At 43.9% G+C, this 19,694-nt stretch overlaps 2 long non-coding RNA genes across 2 annotated transcripts; both read left to right on the forward strand.

Annotated features, from left to right (window-relative positions):
* Nucleotides 1-4,409: 4,409 nt before the first annotated feature.
* On the forward strand, nt 4,410-10,001 carry LOC143504735 (uncharacterized). The gene is made up of 4 exons (XR_013127652.1): nt 4,410-4,626; nt 5,914-6,321; nt 6,830-6,940; nt 7,196-10,001. It is a non-coding gene; the product is annotated as an uncharacterized LOC143504735 (long non-coding RNA).
* A 6,121-nt stretch (nt 10,002-16,122) lies between these two features.
* LOC143504733 (uncharacterized) lies at nt 16,123-17,412 on the forward strand. The gene is made up of 4 exons (XR_013127650.1): nt 16,123-16,263; nt 16,340-16,425; nt 16,507-16,568; nt 16,680-17,412. It is a non-coding gene; the product is annotated as an uncharacterized LOC143504733 (long non-coding RNA).
* Nucleotides 17,413-19,694: the final 2,282 nt, after the last annotated feature.

A 19,694-nucleotide genomic window follows, 5' to 3' on the forward strand; every position in this document is an offset into this window, starting at 1 on the left:
TGTTGTATGGCCCTAAAGTGGGAATATGAGTTAGCACACCCAATTCTGAAATGGCTGCACACATAATGATGTTGCCTCCTCGTTGGCCAGGTACATCAACGGTGGCTCTGTGTCCAATAATATTTCGACCACGCCTTCTGCCTTTTGTCAGGTTGAAGGCAGCCTCATCCACGTATATGAATCGATGAGTTTGCTCACTTGATTCCAGCTCCATTATATATTTCAGAAGATACAAAAAAAATTACATAAAGTTATAATCTTACAGTAATAAAATTCACTGAAGATCACATCAAATGTACGTTAGTCAAATTTACTGTACTTTATCATTACACAAGGAACTATTTACTGAAATGGGTAGTTACTGTATGCACGTAGATGATACATTATTAGCATTATTAGCTATGACCATTTCACAGATGGCATCCTCCTGCTGAGGTGTAAAAAGAGGACCTCTGCCACCCCTGTGAGGTAGCCCTGCAGGCCTGTGTGGTACACAAGTAGTAAGGCAAACACAAGACTGAGTTGAGTATACATTTAGAAAATATATAAAATTGTAATATGAAGTGTTAGTGTGTACTGTAAACATAAAAATATTACAGTATAGAGTTATTTGGATTACCCACCTGTTCTCTCTACGAAAAGTTTGGATTATTGAGGACACGGTTGATCTCCCAACATTTGGCTGCACCCTTCGTCCAGCTTCAGCCATTGTTAGGCCATGATTGACAACATGGTCTATAAGTGTGGCCCTTATTTCATCTACAACATGCCTATGTCCATGGCCTCTTCTACCTCTCCCTCTGTTATACCTCCTTACTCCCCTTCCACGCACTCTTACTGCTCTTACTCCCCTTCCACGCACTCTTACTGCTCTTACTCCCCTTCCACACACTCTTACTGCTCTTACTCCCCTTCCACGCACTCTTACTGCTCTTACTCCCCTTCCACACACTCCTACTGCTCTTACTCCCCTTCCACGCACTCCTACTGCTCTTACTCCCCTTCCACACACTCCTACTGCTCTTACTCCCCTTCCACACACTCCTACTGCTCTTACTCCCCTTCTACACACTCTTACTGCTCTTACTCCCCTTCCACTCACTCTTACTGCTCTTACTCCCCTTCCACACACTCTTACTGCTCTTACTCCCCTTCCACGCACTCTTACTGCTCTTACTCCCCTTCCACACACTCTTACTGCTCTTACTCCCCTTCCACTCACTCTTACTGCTCTTACTCCCCTTCCACACACTCCTACTGCTCTTACTCCCCTTCCACTCACTCTTACTGCTCTTACTCCCCTTCCACGCACTCTTACTGCTCTTACTCCCCTTCCACACACTCTTACTGCTCTTACTCCCCTTCCACACACTCTTACTGCTCTTACTCCCCTTCCACACACTCTTACTGCTCTTACTCCCCTTCCACACACTCCTACTGCTCTTACTCCCCTTCCACTCACTCTTACTGCTCTTACTCCCCTTCCACGCACTCTTACTGCTCTTACTCCCCTTCCACGCACTCTTACTGCTCTTACTCCCCTTCTACACACTCTTACTGCTCTTACTCCCCTTCTACACACTCTTACTGCTCTTACTCCCCTTCCACACACTCCTACTGCTCTTACTCCCCTTCCACACACTCCTACTGCTCTTACTCCCCTTCCACGCACTCTTACTGCTCTTACTCCCCTTCTACACACTCTTACTGCTCTTACTCCCCTTCTACACACTCTTACTGCTCTTACTCCCCTTCCACACACTCCTACTGCTCTTACTCCCCTTCCACTCACTCTTACTGCTCTTACTCCCCTTCCACGCACTCTTACTGCTCTTACTCCCCTTCCACGCACTCTTACTGCTCTTACTCCCCTTCTACACACTCTTACTGCTCTTACTCCCCTTCCACACACTCCTACTGCTCTTACTCCCCTTCTACACACTCTTACTGCTCTTACTCCCCTTCCACTCACTCTTACTGCTCTTACTCCCCTTCCACACACTCTTACTGCTCTTACTCCCCTTCCACGCACTCTTACTGCTCTTACTCCCCTTCCACACACTCTTACTGCTCTTACTCCCCTTCCACTCACTCTTACTGCTCTTACTCCCCTTCCACACACTCCTACTGCTCTTACTCCCCTTCCACTCACTCTTACTGCTCTTACTCCCCTTCCACGCACTCTTACTGCTCTTACTCCCCTTCCACACACTCTTACTGCTCTTACTCCCCTTCCACACACTCTTACTGCTCTTACTCCCCTTCCACACACTCTTACTGCTCTTACTCCCCTTCCACACACTCCTACTGCTCTTACTCCCCTTCCACTCACTCTTACTGCTCTTACTCCCCTTCCACGCACTCTTACTGCTCTTACTCCCCTTCCACGCACTCTTACTGCTCTTACTCCCCTTCCACACACTCTTACTGCTCTTACTCCCCTTCTACACACTCTTACTGCTCTTACTCCCCTTCCACACACTCCTACTGCTCTTACTCCCCTTCCACACACTCCTACTGCTCTTACTCCCCTTCCACGCACTCTTACTGCTCTTACTCCCCTTCTACACACTCTTACTGCTCTTACTCCCCTTCTACACACTCTTACTGCTCTTACTCCCCTTCCACACACTCCTACTGCTCTTACTCCCCTTCCACTCACTCTTACTGCTCTTACTCCCCTTCCACGCACTCTTACTGCTCTTACTCCCCTTCCACGCACTCTTACTGCTCTTACTCCCCTTCTACACACTCTTACTGCTCTTACTCCCCTTCCACACACTCTTACTGCTCTTACTCCCCTTCCACACACTCCTACTGCTCTTACTCCCCTTCCACACACTCCTACTGCTCTTACTCCCCTTCCACGCACTCTTACTGCTCTTACTCCCCTTCTACACACTCTTACTGCTCTTACTCCCCTTCTACACACTCTTACTGCTCTTACTCCCCTTCCACACACTCCTACTGCTCTTACTCCCCTTCCACTCACTCTTACTGCTCTTACTCCCCTTCCACTCACTCTTACTGCTCTTACTCCCCTTCCACTCACTCCTACTGCTCTTACTCCCCTTCCACACACTCTTACTGCTCTTACTCCCCTTCCACTCACTCCTACTGCTCTTACTCCCCTTCCACACACTCCTACTGCTCTTACTCCCCTTCCACTCACTCTTACTGCTCTTACTCCCCTTCCACACACTCTTACTGCTCTTACTCCCCTTCCACACACTCCTACTGCTCTTACTCCCCTTCCACACACTCTTACTGCTCTTACTCCCCTTCCACACACTCCTACTGCTCTTACTCCCCTTCCACTCACTCTTACTGCTCTTACTCCCCTTCCACTCACTCCTACTGCTCTTACTCCCCTTCCACACACTCTTACTGCTCTTACTCCCCTTCCACACACTCTTACTGCTCTTACTCCCCTTCTACACACTCTTACTGCTCTTACTCCCCTTCCACACACTCTTACTGCTCTTACTCCCCTTCCACACACTCCTACTGCTCTTACTCCCCTTCCACTCACTCTTACTGCTCTTACTCCCCTTCCACACACTCTTACTGCTCTTACTCCCCTTCCACACACTCTTACTGCTCTTACTCCCCTTCCACACACTCCTACTGCTCTTACTCCCCTTCCACTCACTCCTACTGCTCTTACTCCCCTTCCACACACTCTTACTGCTCTTACTTCCCTTCCACACACTCTTACTGCTCTTACTCCCCTTCCACACACTCTTACTGCTCTTACTTCCCTTCCACACACTCTTACTGCTCTTCTTACTTCTGGCTGTTGAGCCTGGTCATTTCTTTGTGGATCTTCCATTGTTAGAAATTGTAGGACTGTGTTTTGCTTACAGTAGTCTATATATGCATGCCAAATGAAGGTTCATGAGATGCCCCTTAAAGAAGTTTCAGAAAACTGCTTGAAGGAGAGTATCAAACACTCCCCTTCATTAGTAAAAGTCATGATTCAGCTGAGAGCTAATCACCAGTTCAAACAATATTGGAGCATTTCTCAGATCAGAATAAAATTTCCTAAAACTACATAAAGTGTAACATAGGCCAAAGACACTACAAGCTACTTTTAAGCTTCATCTGGTTGTTACAAACACTGAACTTGTATTTACAATTAGGAATTGTAATACAATTATGTTTTCCCTCCCATTTCACTCTAATTGTAATTTCCATCTGAAATTATGGTACTGGCTATTGCATGAAATGTGTACTCTGTCATGGTCTTAAATTAGGCACTCAAGACAGACCTTATGAAGCACATTTATAAAGCTCACCTCATCAACATATTGTATGATGTAATAAAGATTCATTCCGGAACTCTCTTGAGTCTTATGCGGCTATTAGAATTCTATTTAACAATCTTGACAGTGTTGAAGGAAGTCCTAGCTAAACTCACACGTGTCCAACACTGGTGACAATGAATGAGCAAGCAGAGGTGTCCCACGGGCGACGTCACATGGAGCGCAAAATGAGTTCTATGTCCTGCACTGCCTTCAACGATCTTCGTTTGGAGGGAAAGCTCTGTGACGTGATCCTCAAGTTCAACGATGTAGAGACCAGTGCTCACAAGAACGTCCTTTGTGTCTGTAGTGACTATTTCAGGTGAGAGAGGCCTAGTTCAGAGGTTGATATGAAGATGTTAATTTCTAGGGTTAAAAAAGATTGTATCGTTTTTAGTTGTTATTAACCCCAAATGTATTGGATATAAGATAATGTTTTTTCCATAAGAAATTTTTCCATAAATGGAAAATAACTTAATAATATTACCTTAAGAGTTTAAAAGTCTGATTTCATGATTAGGATTAGAACTAATCTTAATAACCTTCTAGTGAAATTTCAGTGACTAAGATGATCAGTATTCTCAAAATCAGATAAAAAGTGAGGCAATCCTACATTTAGTATTTTAGTATGTAGCCTCCAGAATCTGCCTCCCTATGTCAACATAACAGCACCATTCATCAGTAATGCTAGATGGAGTGGGAGAGCCCAGGACAAGGAGTCTGAGCCCATTCCTCTGTACAGAACCTCTCTAGATCAGAGTCCTGGGCCCGTTCCTCTGTACAGAACCTCTCTAGATCAAAGTCCTGGGCCCGTTCCTCTGTACAGAACCTCTCTAGATCACAGTCCTGGGCCCGTTCCTCTGTACAGAACCTCTCTAGATCAGAGTCCTGGGCCCGTTCCTCTATACAGAACCTCTCTAGATCAGAGTCCTGGGCCCATTCCTCTGTACAGAACCTCTCTAGATCAGAGTCCTTGGCCCATTCCTCTGTACATAACCTCTAGATCAGAGTCCTGGGCCCGTTCTTCTGTACAGAACCTCTCTAGATCAAAGTCCTGGGCCCACTCCTCTGTACAGAACCTCTCTAGATCAGAGTCCTGGGCCCATTCCTCTGTACAGAACCTCTCTAGATCAGAGTCCTGGGCCCGTTCCTCTGTACAGAACCTCTCTAGATCAGAGTCCTAGGCCCATTCCTCTGTACAGAACCTCTCTAGATCAAAGTCCTGGGCCCACTCCTCTGTACAGAACCTCTCTAGATCAGAGTCCTGGGCCCGTTCCTCTGTACAGAACCTCTTTAGATCAGAGTCCTGGGCCCGTTCCTCTGTACAGAACCTCTCTAGATCAGAGTCCTGGGCCCGTTCCTCTGTACAGAACCTCTCTAGATCAGAGTCCTGGGCCCATTCCTCTGTACAGAACCTCTCTAGATCACAGTCCTGGGTCCATTCCTCTGTACAGAACTTCTCTAGATCACAGTCCTGGGTCCTTGCTTGTGGATTCACTCCACAGGTTTCCAGTAGGGTTCAGATCTGGAGATTCAGATGGACATGATAAAATGAAGGTTGACAAGGCATGATATAATAGTCAGCATTGTGTGTGTATATGATTGGCAGGTCTACATCTGTGGAGGGTTTAATGGACATGAGTGTTTGTTGACGGCGGAGGTCTACAACCCTGAGATGAACCAGTGGAGTCTCATCACTCCCTTGAGGAGCAGACGCAGTGGAGTGGGAGTGATTACCTACGGAGAGGAGGTCTACACTGTACGGAGTGGGAGTGATTACCTACGGAGAGGAGGTCTACACTGTACGGAGTGGGAGTGATTACCTATGGAGAGGAGGTCTACACTGTACGGAGTGGGAGTGATTACCTACGGAGAGGAGGTCTACACTGTACGGAGTGGGAGTGATTACCTACGGAGAGGAGGTCTACACTGTACGGAATGGGAGTGATTACCTACGGAGAGGAGGTCTACACTGTACGGAGTGGGAGTGATTACCTATGGAGAGGAGGTCTACACTGTACGGACCACACACACACACACACACACACACACACACACATATACACACACAAACACACACACACTGTGGGGATGTGCCTTGGGGTAGGCGCGACTCCACGGTTCACACTCTGAGAGACCAGGGTTCTCCCCGAAAAGATCAGGCCGGACTCCGAAGTAAACTTCACCCAGATTTTAATCAGTGCAACAGACGTGAACATAGTCCCTCGGATCAGATAAAACAATAGTAAAACCTCGTACAATAAATGGCTCTGGCGATATGTCGGGGCACACTCGCTACCCCTCCAGGAAGGTCGTTCTTCCCGATAGATCTTCTGTTCGGCCTTTTAAACGAGTAGCCCCGCCCCCAACCTTGTTAGACTAAACCAACATCTTGGAGCGGGACCACACGTGCCGCCTGTTGGAACATCTATACAATACACATGAACATGATAATACACCATTGTTTGTTAATCACATCCTGCATGGTTATGATTTCCTGTCTTTCCCTTGTCCTCCTCCTACAGGATCAGTAGGACCCGTCTCCCCCCCTCTACTGCCGACCGTGGGCTCTACCGGCCAGCACCAGGGAAGCCCTGGAAGACGGTCCTCCCCCCCCTGAGAACATAGGACATCCGGTGAGCTATTAATCTGCATACCCATACATATACATACACACAGTCCAGGTGATGGGTCAAGTCTCTGACCCCATCACACACACACACACTCATACACACACACACACACACACACACACACACACACACACACACACACACACACACTCATACACACACACTCATAGTGGCTGATGACGGGAACAGTATTACATACAGTGAGGAAAATAAGTATTTATACACAGTCAGATGAACATGTGTGTTCTGTTTTTGGAGGTGGGGGGGTTGATGGGGTCTTTTTCTTGCGGAGTGTGGAGGCCTATAACCCCATGACCAACACCTGGACAGTCATGCCCACAATGATCAACCCACGCAGCTGCTTCGGCATTGAGGTGACGACACACACTCACACACACACACACACACACATACACACACACACTCATACACACACACTCACACACACACACACACATATCCACACACACTCATACACACACACTCACACACCCACACACACACACATATCCACACACACTCATACACACACACACACTCACACACACACACACACACACACACACACACACACACACACACACACACACACACACACACACTCATGCACACACACACACACACACACTCACACACACACACACACACATATCCACACACACTCATACACACACACTCACACACCCACACACACACACATATCCACACACACTCACACACACACACACACACACACACACACACACACACACACACACACACACACACACACACACTCATGCACACACACACACTCACACATATCCACACACTCATACACACACACTCATAGTGGCTGATGACGGGAACAGTATTACATACAGTGAGGAAAACAAGTATTTGAACACCCTGCGACTTTGCAAGTTCTCCCACTTAGAAATTATGGAAGGGTCTGAAATTTTCTTCTTAGGTGCATGTCCTCTGTGAAAAAAATCCAGAAATCACAATGTATGATTTAAAAATACATTTTTTTGTGTGTTACTGCTGCAAATAAGTATTTGTCTTTTATTAGTTCCACAAATTAATAAGGTAACAGCAGGGGGAAGATCCTTTACTTATAAGGCCCCCCAGCTTTGGAACAACCTTCCAAAATGCGTACGGGACTCTGACACAGTCACAATCTTTAAGTCTAGGTTGAAAACCCACCTATTTGGTTTAGCGTTTGATAATTAATATCCCCCCTTAGATAAAGGTACAGATCCAGGGGTTCAAAGACGAAAGGTTTTATGGTAGACTGGGGCGCTGGTGCTGGCATCCTGTCACTGCTCGTGGTCACTCAAGTTTGTTGACAGTGCAGTGGATGGATGCCATTGTCTCAGAATGCCCCCAAGCCTATGTTACCTTCTGGTTCTGCCTTTTTAGCTAGGCTGTAATAGTATAACTTAATGCCGGAGTTGCTGCCACACTCCAGAAATGTGTTTAATTTAATCTGTCCTGTATATGTCCTCATACAGAGCTAATTTTCCCTGTTTTATTTTCTCCACATGGCTGCCCGCCTGCTCGAGGAAAAATGAGATGAGGAGAGACAAGCGATCCATCCAGTGCCAGCCACCTACTGCCTGACCGGATGAGCCTACACCATGATGGACATTACTACATCTTTTCCTTTTCTTTATTTCTTTCTGTCTAAATTGTTGTTGTTGTTGTCATGGTGACCGGTGTCGGCCAGAGGAGGATGGGTTCCCCCCCTGAGTCTTGGTTCCTCTCAAATTTTCTTCCTCATGCAAAAAACTAGGGAGTTTTTCTTTGCCACTGTTGCCCTTGGCTTGCTCACTGGGGGCTAGGACTCTGCACTTGTAAAGCTGCTTTGTGACAACAACTGTTGTAAAATGCGCTATATAAATAAAATTTGATTGAATTTGATATTTGAACACCTGTGAAAATCAATGGTAATATTTGGTACAGTAGCCTTTGTTTGCAATTACAGAGGTCAAATGTTTCCTGTAGTTTTTCACTAGGTTTGCACACACTGCAGCAGGGATTTTGGCCCATTCCTCCATACAGATGTTCTCCAGATCAGCCAGGTTTCTGGGCTGTCACTGAGAAACACGGAGTTTGAGTTTCCTCCAAACATTTTCTATAGGGTTTAGGTCTGAAGACTGGCTAGGCCACTCCAGAACCTTGATATGCTTCTTACGGAGCCACTCCTTGGTTATCCTGGCTGTGTGTTTTGGGTCATTGTCATGTTGAAAGACCCATCCACAACCCATCTTCAATGCTTTAACTGAGGGAAGGAGGTTGTTCCATAAATCTCGCAATACATGGCCCCGGTCATCCTCTCCTCTGTACAGAGGAATACAGAAAATACAGAAAAACACCCCCAACACATGATGCTTCCACCCCCATGATTCACAGTAGGGATGGTGTTTTTGAGATGGTACTCATCATTCTTTGTCTGCCAACCACGGCAAGTGGAATTTTAGACCAAAAAGTTCTATTTAGGTCTCATCTGACCACAGAACTTTCTCCCATGACTCCTCTGGATCATCTAAACGGTCATGGACAAACTTAAGACAGGCCTGGACATGTGCTGATTTAAGCAGGGGTACCTTCTGTGCCAAACATGACTTTGAACTATGACGTCTTGGTGTATTACCCAGAGTAACAGTGGTGCCAGCTCTCTTCAGGTCATTGACCAGCTCCTCTTGTGTAGTTCTGGGCTGATTCCTCACCTTTCTTAGGACCATTGCTACACCACAAGGTGAGATCATGGAGCTCCAGTCTGGGGGTCAGGTTTATCTTAGTTGGTCTTTTTTCACCAAGCTGTTTGATAATTGCCCCGTAGCCCTTTCCAGCATTGTGGAGGTCTACAATTTAGTCTCTGGTGTCTTTGGACAGCTCGTTGGTCTTAGTCATGTTATTAGAGTCTTACTAATTGTGTGGGGTGGACAGGTGTCTTTATACAGCTAACGACCTCAAACAGGTGCCTCTAATTTAGAATAACTCATTTGGTTGGAGGTGGACCTTTTAGAGGTGGACTAACAGGTCATTGAGGGCCAGAATGTTTGCTGTTTGGCCGGTGTTCAAACACTTATTTGCAGCAGTAACACACAAACAAATTATTTTAAAAATCATACATTGTGATTTCCGGATTTGTTTTTAAGCGCTTTGTGACAACATGTGTTGTGAAAAGCGCTATACAAATATATTTGATTTGATTTTATTTGTTTTTGATTATGTCTCACAGTGGACGTGCACCTAAGATGAAAATTTCAGACCCCTCCATGATTCTAAGAGGGAAAACTTGGTGTCCCAGGGTGTTCAAATACAGGGTGTTATTTTCCTCACTGTAAATGGTGTCCCAGGGTGTTCAAATGCAGGGTGTTATTTTCCTCACTGTAAATGGTGTCGCCCTTTCATAGGTATTTAAGATACATGCCTCATGCTAAAAAGATATACAGATCATGTTTTTAGGTTATTTAGGCTAAACAAATAAAAGTTACAAATGTTTCAGTTTTTTCTGCAAATTTTCCTTTATAAAACAACCCACTTTGCACAGGTGGTCGACGACCTCCTGTTTGAGTTCGGCGGATTCAACGGCTTCACCACCATTATTGACCTGGAGTGCTACGATGAGAAAACGGAATGGTGCACTCCCACCTGTCTGACATGAAATGAAATGAAATGTAATGAAATGAAATGTGCCATATTTGATAGTGGAGTGAGCGGTGCCATGAACCCATATGCTCCCCTGTGCCTCCCGCAGGTGTAAGGTCCACCACATGGGTGTGTCCCGATGTGCGCTGAGCTGTTGCGTGGTGCCGGGCCTGCCCAATGTGGTACAGTACGCCCCCCCCCCCCGAGACCTGCCCTAGGATGTCCACAGCATCACCACGCTGGCGTGTCAAACAGAGGCCATTTTCACTTCTAAATAAATGTCTCATGCTGAAAAGCAATTCTTTCAAAAAACTAGTCTTGCATTATTTTCCTAGCTGACACATTTAGATCTTGGAAATGATTTTCATTCAAAAATGTCCACTTCAAGAGTTTGGTAATTAGTATTTCTTATGGTCCTAATGAAAAAAAAACCCCTCTTAATTGCACTGTGTTTCTTTCCTTTGCTAGACACTCACTGTCTCCTCAGTTTGTGCCTTTGTGGAACACATTGAAGTGTCACAGGCCTAATAATTAGGAACAAACAAAAATACATATTATTTATAATAAATAATATTTATATATTATATTCTCTGCATTTACTCACTACATGAGTATCTTATAATCAAAGAACTTTTAAACTTTTACTCAAGTAAATATTTGGATGCATACTTTTACTTTTACTTGAGTGAAATTTGGTTCAAGTAACAGTACTTTTACTTGAGTAAAATTGTTGAATACTCTACACACCTCTGTGTCATATACACTACGTTATGTGCCATGTATAGATTCATATACAGTATACATGCACACACACACACACACACACACACACACACACACACACACATATATTATATATATAGTGGGCCAGTCTGTCAGGAAGTCCCGGGCCACTTTTTCTCCCCAGTCTGCCCCTGCTCAGAGCTCAAGTTATTCCACACACACCATTGGGAATTGTGGCTAAATAGTTAAAACCTTGTTTCAACAGACTGGCTTCTTAAGAGCTGCAAGTTGTTCAGGTGTCTATTGGAAACCTCCAATTAGAATGTAATCTTTTGGTGAGAAATGGCTCATATAGGCCTGACTGATGGAGTGCTTCACGGAGGTTCTCCCGTTCTCCCGTCTCTCTCTTATTCATAAACCACTGGGTTGTTGGTTATCCGTCTGATAGACAAGGTCCTTCATTCCCAATTACTCAGCTTGGATCGGCCAAAAAAAACTTTTTTGGATCCTTTCTGAGATGCCTTGACAAAATTGTGTTTCGTAAGTCTACGGACAATTAGCTTGACCTTAGGGCTTGGTAAGTCAGATCTTATAGATTATGTCCAATCTTATAGATTATGTCAAATCAATTGAAGGTGCAGGTGAATGCCAATTAATTTATAAAAGTGCTTGACAGAAGCAGGAGATAGGATATAAAGGATTACAAAGGTTCAAAATAGTTATGTAGATGCCATATTTCTTTCATTTAATAAATAAAAAAGCTAATTTTGGAGTATTGTGTGTATTCAATTTGAGATGGTTCAGTATAGTGTAGGAACAAAGAGCAAGAGCTGCCAGGTGATATTTTTGCTGTTGGCAGGGGTGCAATTACTTACTTCCTGAGGTGTATGCAAACATACTATCGGCGCCCCCCGAACGAAAGTTGTTGATGGGGGGGGGGGGGGGTCGAACGTAACATGGACACAAATTAAGTATTATATCTCATCGATTTGGCGCCCCCTCTAGTGCAGCGCCCCTATGCGTCGCATACGCTGCATGCCCCCTTTTTGCACCACTGGCTGTTGGGCATATCAGCAGCTTTCAGCATACTCTTTGTTCTTAGATCTAGGTACACTGTGTGGACAAATGTATTGCGATAGCTACACATTACACGTACAAGAGCATTTGGGCAACATGGTGGCTTGGTGGTTAGCATGTTTGCCTTTCAGCACTTGGGTTCTATCTGGGGGGAGTTTCCATGTTCGTCCCGTGTCTGTGTGAGTTTCCTCCGGGGTCTCCGGTTTCCTACCACAGTTCAAAAACATGGAGGTTAGATAAATTGGCTTTCTCCAGAAAATTCTCTCTGAGTGTGTGTGTGTATGTGACTGTATGTGTCCAATAAAAAAAAAAAAACAGTTGTGTGTGTGAATGTGCATAAATGTGTGTGTGCTTGTGTGCCCAGTGGTGGATGGTGCTCTGTCCCGGATCTGTCCTCTCTCTCCTTCCTGCATCCGATTCAACCCCCCCAGGGGACTGTGGCTTCCGGTAGAGAGTATGCTGTATGCAATTATAATAATAACAATCTTTATTTGTATATCACCTCTCATACATACATGCAACTCAAAGTGCATTACAGAAAAAATAAAAATAGAATAAGTTAAAAAATTAATTAATTGACAAATAATTATTAAAATTATAGAAGAAAAAGAATGTAAAAATGGCAAACTATTAAAATAATTAGAAGAACACATACATAAAATGGAATTAGGTAAAAGAATGTGATGAATAATAAAATAATTAACCATTGAAGTTCCTCAACTAAATCTAAAGGGTAAGGTTTTCCTCTTCAGGAAGAGACTTCCAGAGCTTAGGGCCAAAGTGGTTAAAAGTACCCTCTCCGATCTTTAACCAGGTTTTAGGAATCACCAGTAGATTGCTGTATGAAAACTTGAGAGACCTGACTGGAACATATCTAACACTCATATCACTTCAAGATAAATGGTGCAAGGCCATGCAGACATTTAAAAACCATCACCAGATCCTTAAAAGCTATTCTAAAACTGACAGGTAACCAGTGCAGTCAGTGGAGTGCAGGTGTAATATGATCCCTCTTTCTCCTGTGGGTGAGGACCCTTGCAGCAGCGTTCTGAACTCGTTGTAGGTGTGAAATAGAGCTCTTTGGGAGAGCAGATAAAACAGTGTTACAATAATCTAGTCTTGAAGTAAAAATGCATGGACAAGTTTATCACTATCAGCAGGAGAGAGGATGTCTCGGACCTTAGCGATATTTTGAAGGTGAAAATATGCTGTCCTGCATGTAGTCGTGATGTGTGATGTAAAGCTGAACTCATCAAAAGTGATGCCCAAGTTCTTAACACAGTGTTAGGCCTTCAGATTCATTTGATTCAAATAAGTCTAAACATCATTCCTTTGTGAATCACTACCAAGAACAAGAACAGTGCCATCTGCATATTGATAATAACTAATACCATGTTTGTTAATAAAATGAGGTAACGGAAGCATATATATTGGTTGAACAGTAAAGGCCCAAGAATTGATCCTTGGGGGACCACACAAGTTATTTTTGGAGAAGAAGTATCTAATACAACATAATCATTGTGCCCATTAAGATAAGATAAACAAGTATTAAGACTATGCCACTAAGGCCTACTAAGTTATGGAGTCGATCAAGAAGGATTTCAGACAACAGGTAGAAATGAGAGGCAATTCTGCAGGTGGGGACCACAGACCACTTCTCAGTACCTATGCTTTCTGGCTGATGTTTTGGTCACTTTTGAATGTTGGTGGTCCTTTCACACTCGTGGTAGCATGAGACGGACTCTACAAACCACACAAGTGGCTCAGGTAGTGCAGCTCAGCTCATCCAGGATGGCACATCAATGCAAGCTGTGGCAAGAAGGTTTGCTGTGTCTGTCAGCGTAGTGTCCAGAGGCTGGAGGCGCTACCAGGAGACAGGCCAGTACACCAGGAGACGTGGAGGAGGCCGTAGGAGGGCAACAACCCAGCAGCAGGACCGCTACCTCTGCCTTTGTGCAAGAAGGAACAGGAGGAGCACTGCCAGAGCCCTGCAAAATGACCTCCAGCAGGCCACAAATGTGCATGTGTCTGCACAAATGGTTAGAAACCGACTCCATGAGGATGGTATGAGGGCCCGACGTCCACAGATGGGGGTTGTGCTCACAGCCCAACACCGTGCAGGACGCTTGGCATTTGCCAGAAAACACCAGGATTGGCAAATTCGCCACTGGCGCCTTGTGCTCTTCACAGATGAAAGCAGGTTCACACTGAGCACATGTGACAGACGTGACAGAGTCTGGAGACGCCATGGAGAGCGATCTGCTGCCTGCAACATCCTTCAGCATGACCGGTTTGGCAGTGGGTCAGTAATGGTGTGGGGAGGCATTTCTTTGGAGGGCCGCACAGCCCTCCATGTGCTCACCAGAGGTAGCTTGACTGCCATTAGGTAATGCAGGACAATGCTAGACCTCATGTGGCTGGAGTGTGTCAGCAGTTCCTGCAAGATGAAGGCATTGAAGCTATGGACTGGCCCGCCTGTTCCCCAGACCTGAATCTGATTGAGCACACCCGGGACATCATGTCTCGCTCCATCCACCAACGTCACGTTGCACCACAGACTGTCCAGGAGTTGGTGGATGCTTTAGTCCAGGTCTGGGAAGAGATCCCTCAGGAGACCATCCGCCACCTCATCAGGAGCATGCCCAGGCGTTGTAGGGAGGTCATACAGGCACGTGGAAGCAACACACAATACGGAGCCTCATTTTGACTTGTTTTAAGGACATTACATTAAAGTTGGATCAGCCTGTAGTGTGTTTTTCCACTTTACTTTTGTGTGTGGCTCCAAATCCAGGCCTCCATTGGTTAATAAACTTGATAAAATCCATTGATGATTTTTGTGTGATTTTGTTGTCAGCACATTCAACTTTGTACAGAACAAAGTATTTAATGAGAATATTTCATTTCATTCAGATCTAGGATGTGTTATTTGAGTGTTACCTTTATTTTTCTGAGCAGTATATATATATATTGGTTCTACACAGGCCAGTCGCGCTCTTCCACACCAAACTTACCAAACCATCTTACATTTCAGGTTTCAGGAAGTTTCAGGAAGGCCATTCTCTGTTCCAGCATGTCTGTACCCCAAAATTGGAAGCAATGATCATCCAAAATGTCTTGGAACACCAAAGCATTACAATTTCCCCTTATCTGAAACTAAGGGGCCTTGATCAACTCCATGGAAAACACCCCTACAGTACAACCCCTGGCACAAAAAAATTAATTGTAGTTAGTTATTGTCACAATTGTTTGTTTAGAGTAAGCAGAGGAAAAAAAATCTGGAATCACTGAGATCTGAGGAAAGTATTATAGAATATGTAATTTATCGTTCTAAAACAAATACTGGCATCAGATTAAATTAGCTAATTAATCTTCAGTTACAAAAAGTGATCACACCTTGGTGAGCTGTTGCATAAAGCAGATTGACTTGAATCATGGCTCCAACATGAGAGATGTCCATTCAAACAAAGGAGAGGGTCATAAAACTTCAATAAGATCTAAAATATGGACAAACAAAATGGGAAGCATACTGGTAGATCAAGGAAAACATCAAGATAGAAAATGTAAAGCAACATGTCTTCAAAAGAAAATGCACAAAACAAATGAGAAACAAGTGAAACTGCAGTCAGTGTCTGTGACCGAACTGTAAAACTTTGCCTAACAGAAATGGAATTTAAATACATGTAGCCAGCGTAGCCAAGGCGACACTTTCTTTGTTTTGGTGTGCACATGAAGGATGACGTCATGAGTAGAGTAGCACCTGCATTGGGTGAGCCATTTACAGGTAGGCATATATAGGGACACCTGTGGGGTCCTAGAGGATAGCGTGGTGGCTAAAGCGCATGCAGGTGGCGGCGTCTAGAAGAAGCGTGTCTGTAACAGCAAGTCCGAAGGTAGGATTAAGTTGCATATTATACTTTTGCACAAGATGACTGATGGAGCAACTAAACATGGTTTGGTTTTGATTAGTGTGGGGACGCGAGGATAGGAGTGTTCAGGTGGAGTGGCCGCAGGTCATAGAGGTAGCAACAGCCGGTGTGTGTACAGAGTACGAGGTATGCGAGTTTGGTAATCATGCTCGAGCGTTAGTCGCACCCTTTCAGACATACGGAGTAAAGCTCCTTTGTTTATTTTAGTCTGTTGGTGATACGCCACATCCATTCTGTCTTCTACTGACTTACGAATGATCGGTTACCAGGTACAATTAGCCACCGTGCATTCTCTAAAGCTTTATAAACACCTGAAAATGTTTTAGTATGCCTAAACCAGAGGTTTCATATGGTTTTTTAATTACACTCTGTATATCCAGTGTTCTGTGACAAGCTGCTATCCTGTCCATGAGTGAAGTTGGTCAACCCTGATGAATGTGGTATGTTTCGTCTTTTTAAATCATATTCATAATGTTGAACGTAGTCAATGTTTTATTGACTGAATGTAATGTTTCTTTCTGTTTTGTGTATATGAAGGGCCACAGCTTCAGTGGGTGTCAGTTGCTGTTTTCTACCGTTTTGTTTTATTTTGTGTTCTTTTATCCAAAAGATCCTACCATAGCAAATTATAAAGTGGTCTTTTAATGATATGCTGCTCAGGGGTATTTAAGTGACCCGTTGTTTTAAAAACCCTTACTCTTGTGTGACTACCTGTATGTCTAGTTATTGGTCGATGTACCTTTTTTTAACTTGAGTCTCTTGAGTATTCTGATCCAGTACTATTTAGATGTGGCTATGTTGAGACTGAGATAGAGGCAGCCATATCGGGTGCTGTGTTCACTTTAGAGTGTGATTTGGAAACATTTGCAGTGTGGCTGAATTTTAGAGATTATTCACGAGTGGTATTGTCAATTGGCTGTCTTTACTCAGTCTCCAAACCACAAACAGGTAGTGTCAACACCTCTTAGATTGTTTCTTGTTTTATTTAAATTAAACTGACAGAGTCTATTGTCTCCAATGAAGACTGTATTTTTGCATCACCGACGTTTGTCTACTTTCTTTAGAGTTCCCCTTACTCTAAGTAAAAAAGCACTAATTAAGGGGTGGCGTAGTTTGGCACTTATTAACTAGGGGGCGCTACACACTTATTAACTAGGGGGCGCTACATACAGAAATGCCAAACGAAAGCCATCATTACCACCAAAACAGAAAATATCAAGGTTACAGTGGGCTAAAGAAAAACAATCATGCACTGTGTGTGACTGGATGAAAGTTATCTTCATTGATGAATTGTAAATGTGCATTGGGCAAGGTGATGATGCTGGAACTTTTGTTTTGTGCCAGTCCTATGAAATTTATGAAGATGTCTGCCTGAAGAAAACATGTAAATTGATATGGGCCTGCATATCAGGTAAAGGTACAGGGGAGATTAAGTGATCAATAAACGCCAAAGTGTACAATTAAATTTTGGACACTTCTCTTATTCCATCTGTTGATGGATAAAGCTGGAGTGATGAACAATTCTGTTTGCTGTTAGTTAAGTCCATGCCTCAGAGAATTCAAGCTGTTATAAAAGCCAAAGGGGATGCAACAATGTACTAATGATCCAGTGATTTTCTCATGATTCCATACTTTCATCAGAACTGAGTGATGCATTTTTTCCCCTGTATTTACTCTAAAAAGGCTTTCTTTTTTACATTTTTACATGCCATCACAATAATAATTTAACATCACAATAATCTTGTGGCATGTCTCTGTTATAAATTAAATAATTGAAAGAACTCCAAGTGAGTTCCTCCAAGAGTGAGAGTGGTGAGTCCATTTTTCCCCGGTGCTTGTATTATCTCTCCTCAACCAAACTTTACAGTTGGCAGTCAGGCAAGTGACGTTCTCTTGGCATTTGCCAAACCCAGACTCGTCCATCAGACTGCCAGGTAGAGAACACATTCCACAGAACACGTTTCCTCAGCTCCAGAGCCCTGTGGCAGTGTTCTTAACACCACTCCATCAGATGCTGGGCATTGTGCTCGGTGATGTAAGACTTGCATGCAGCTGCTCGGCCGTGGAGACCCGTGCTATGAAGCTCCCGGTGTAGTGTTTGTGCTGGTGTTAATGCCAGAGGAGGTTGGAACTCTCAGTAATTGAGTCAGCAGAGTGTTGGCGACCTTTACACACTATGCGCCTCAGCACTCGACGACCATGCTCCGTAACTTTCCGTGGTGTCACCATGGTTGCTAAACACTTCCGTTTTACAACAATACCACTCATAGCTGAGGTATTTACAGTGTTCAATTGTTTTACATATGTTAGCAATGGCAGACTGAGTAGCTTGGGGCTTGATTTAATATGGGACCGGTGGGACTGAATATAATACAATGTGACTGAATGAAACACTTGAGTTCAGTGATTTAAGTGCTCAGTACCTTTTCAGTACCAGCAGGTTTTGGGGTTGGAATGTGTTTTGTAGGGTGCTCTTGTTGACATTTGATGTCATTTAAATGATAATTATCATGCTTTTCAGAGTTGGATCTTGTAGTTGCTGTAAAGATGTTTAGTCATGCTGATTTCACTACAACTTTCAGATACTTGTTTGGTCAAAGAACTGAACTGTTTCTCAGTATGGCAACCAAGCTGCCATTCAGTCCACATGGAAGTGGAATGAATATTAATGTGTGAAATGTGTTTCTTTCCATGATGCACCTTTTCATTGAAGTGGGGAAATTGTTTTGACTCCCCAAATGTCTATTTTTTTTGTACCTGAATTTTTGTTTAATTTTCATTCTATTTGTCTTTGTTTTTTGTTATTCATTTATAGGGATAGTTTTATATTTATTTATAGTTGAGGTATGTTCACTAAACTGAAAATTATATTGAAAAGCAACCCCTCTGTCAAGTTTCTCCATGTTGTACAAAACGGCCAGACAAAGACAAGGGCCATATTCTAACGATCTATAATGAACACAAATGATTATGAACATGTTGAGCTCAACCCTAATATGAGGCAGCAGGTTGCAGCACATTCAGTTATCCTGAATGGCAGCACAATAAATATGCAGCCAAAGTAGCTTATAAACACCAGAAACCGCAAAAGTGAAACATGTGCTCATAAATCATGCTACTACTCAAAATGCAACAGCGCTCAGTAGCTCCGGCACTAAGTTACCACAAAACTCAATCTGTCAGTCACAGTAATAGCAGGCGAACAATACATCACAGCTTCATCATTTTAACACCCAACAAATTAAACAAAGTCAGAGTGTTTGTGTAAAGTCCAAATGAGCATTTCTGCTAAAAAGCTACGGCTGGCCCCTTACCAAACCTAGCCCTATGTGCTTCTAATAATGTGACTATAGCTGTAGTGTTAGATGTCTGTAAGCTAATGAGATGCGGTGGGA

This window comes from Brachyhypopomus gauderio, unplaced genomic scaffold, assembly GCF_052324685.1.
Source record: "Brachyhypopomus gauderio isolate BG-103 unplaced genomic scaffold, BGAUD_0.2 sc329, whole genome shotgun sequence".
NCBI classification, from domain to species: domain Eukaryota; kingdom Metazoa; phylum Chordata; class Actinopteri; order Gymnotiformes; family Hypopomidae; genus Brachyhypopomus; species Brachyhypopomus gauderio.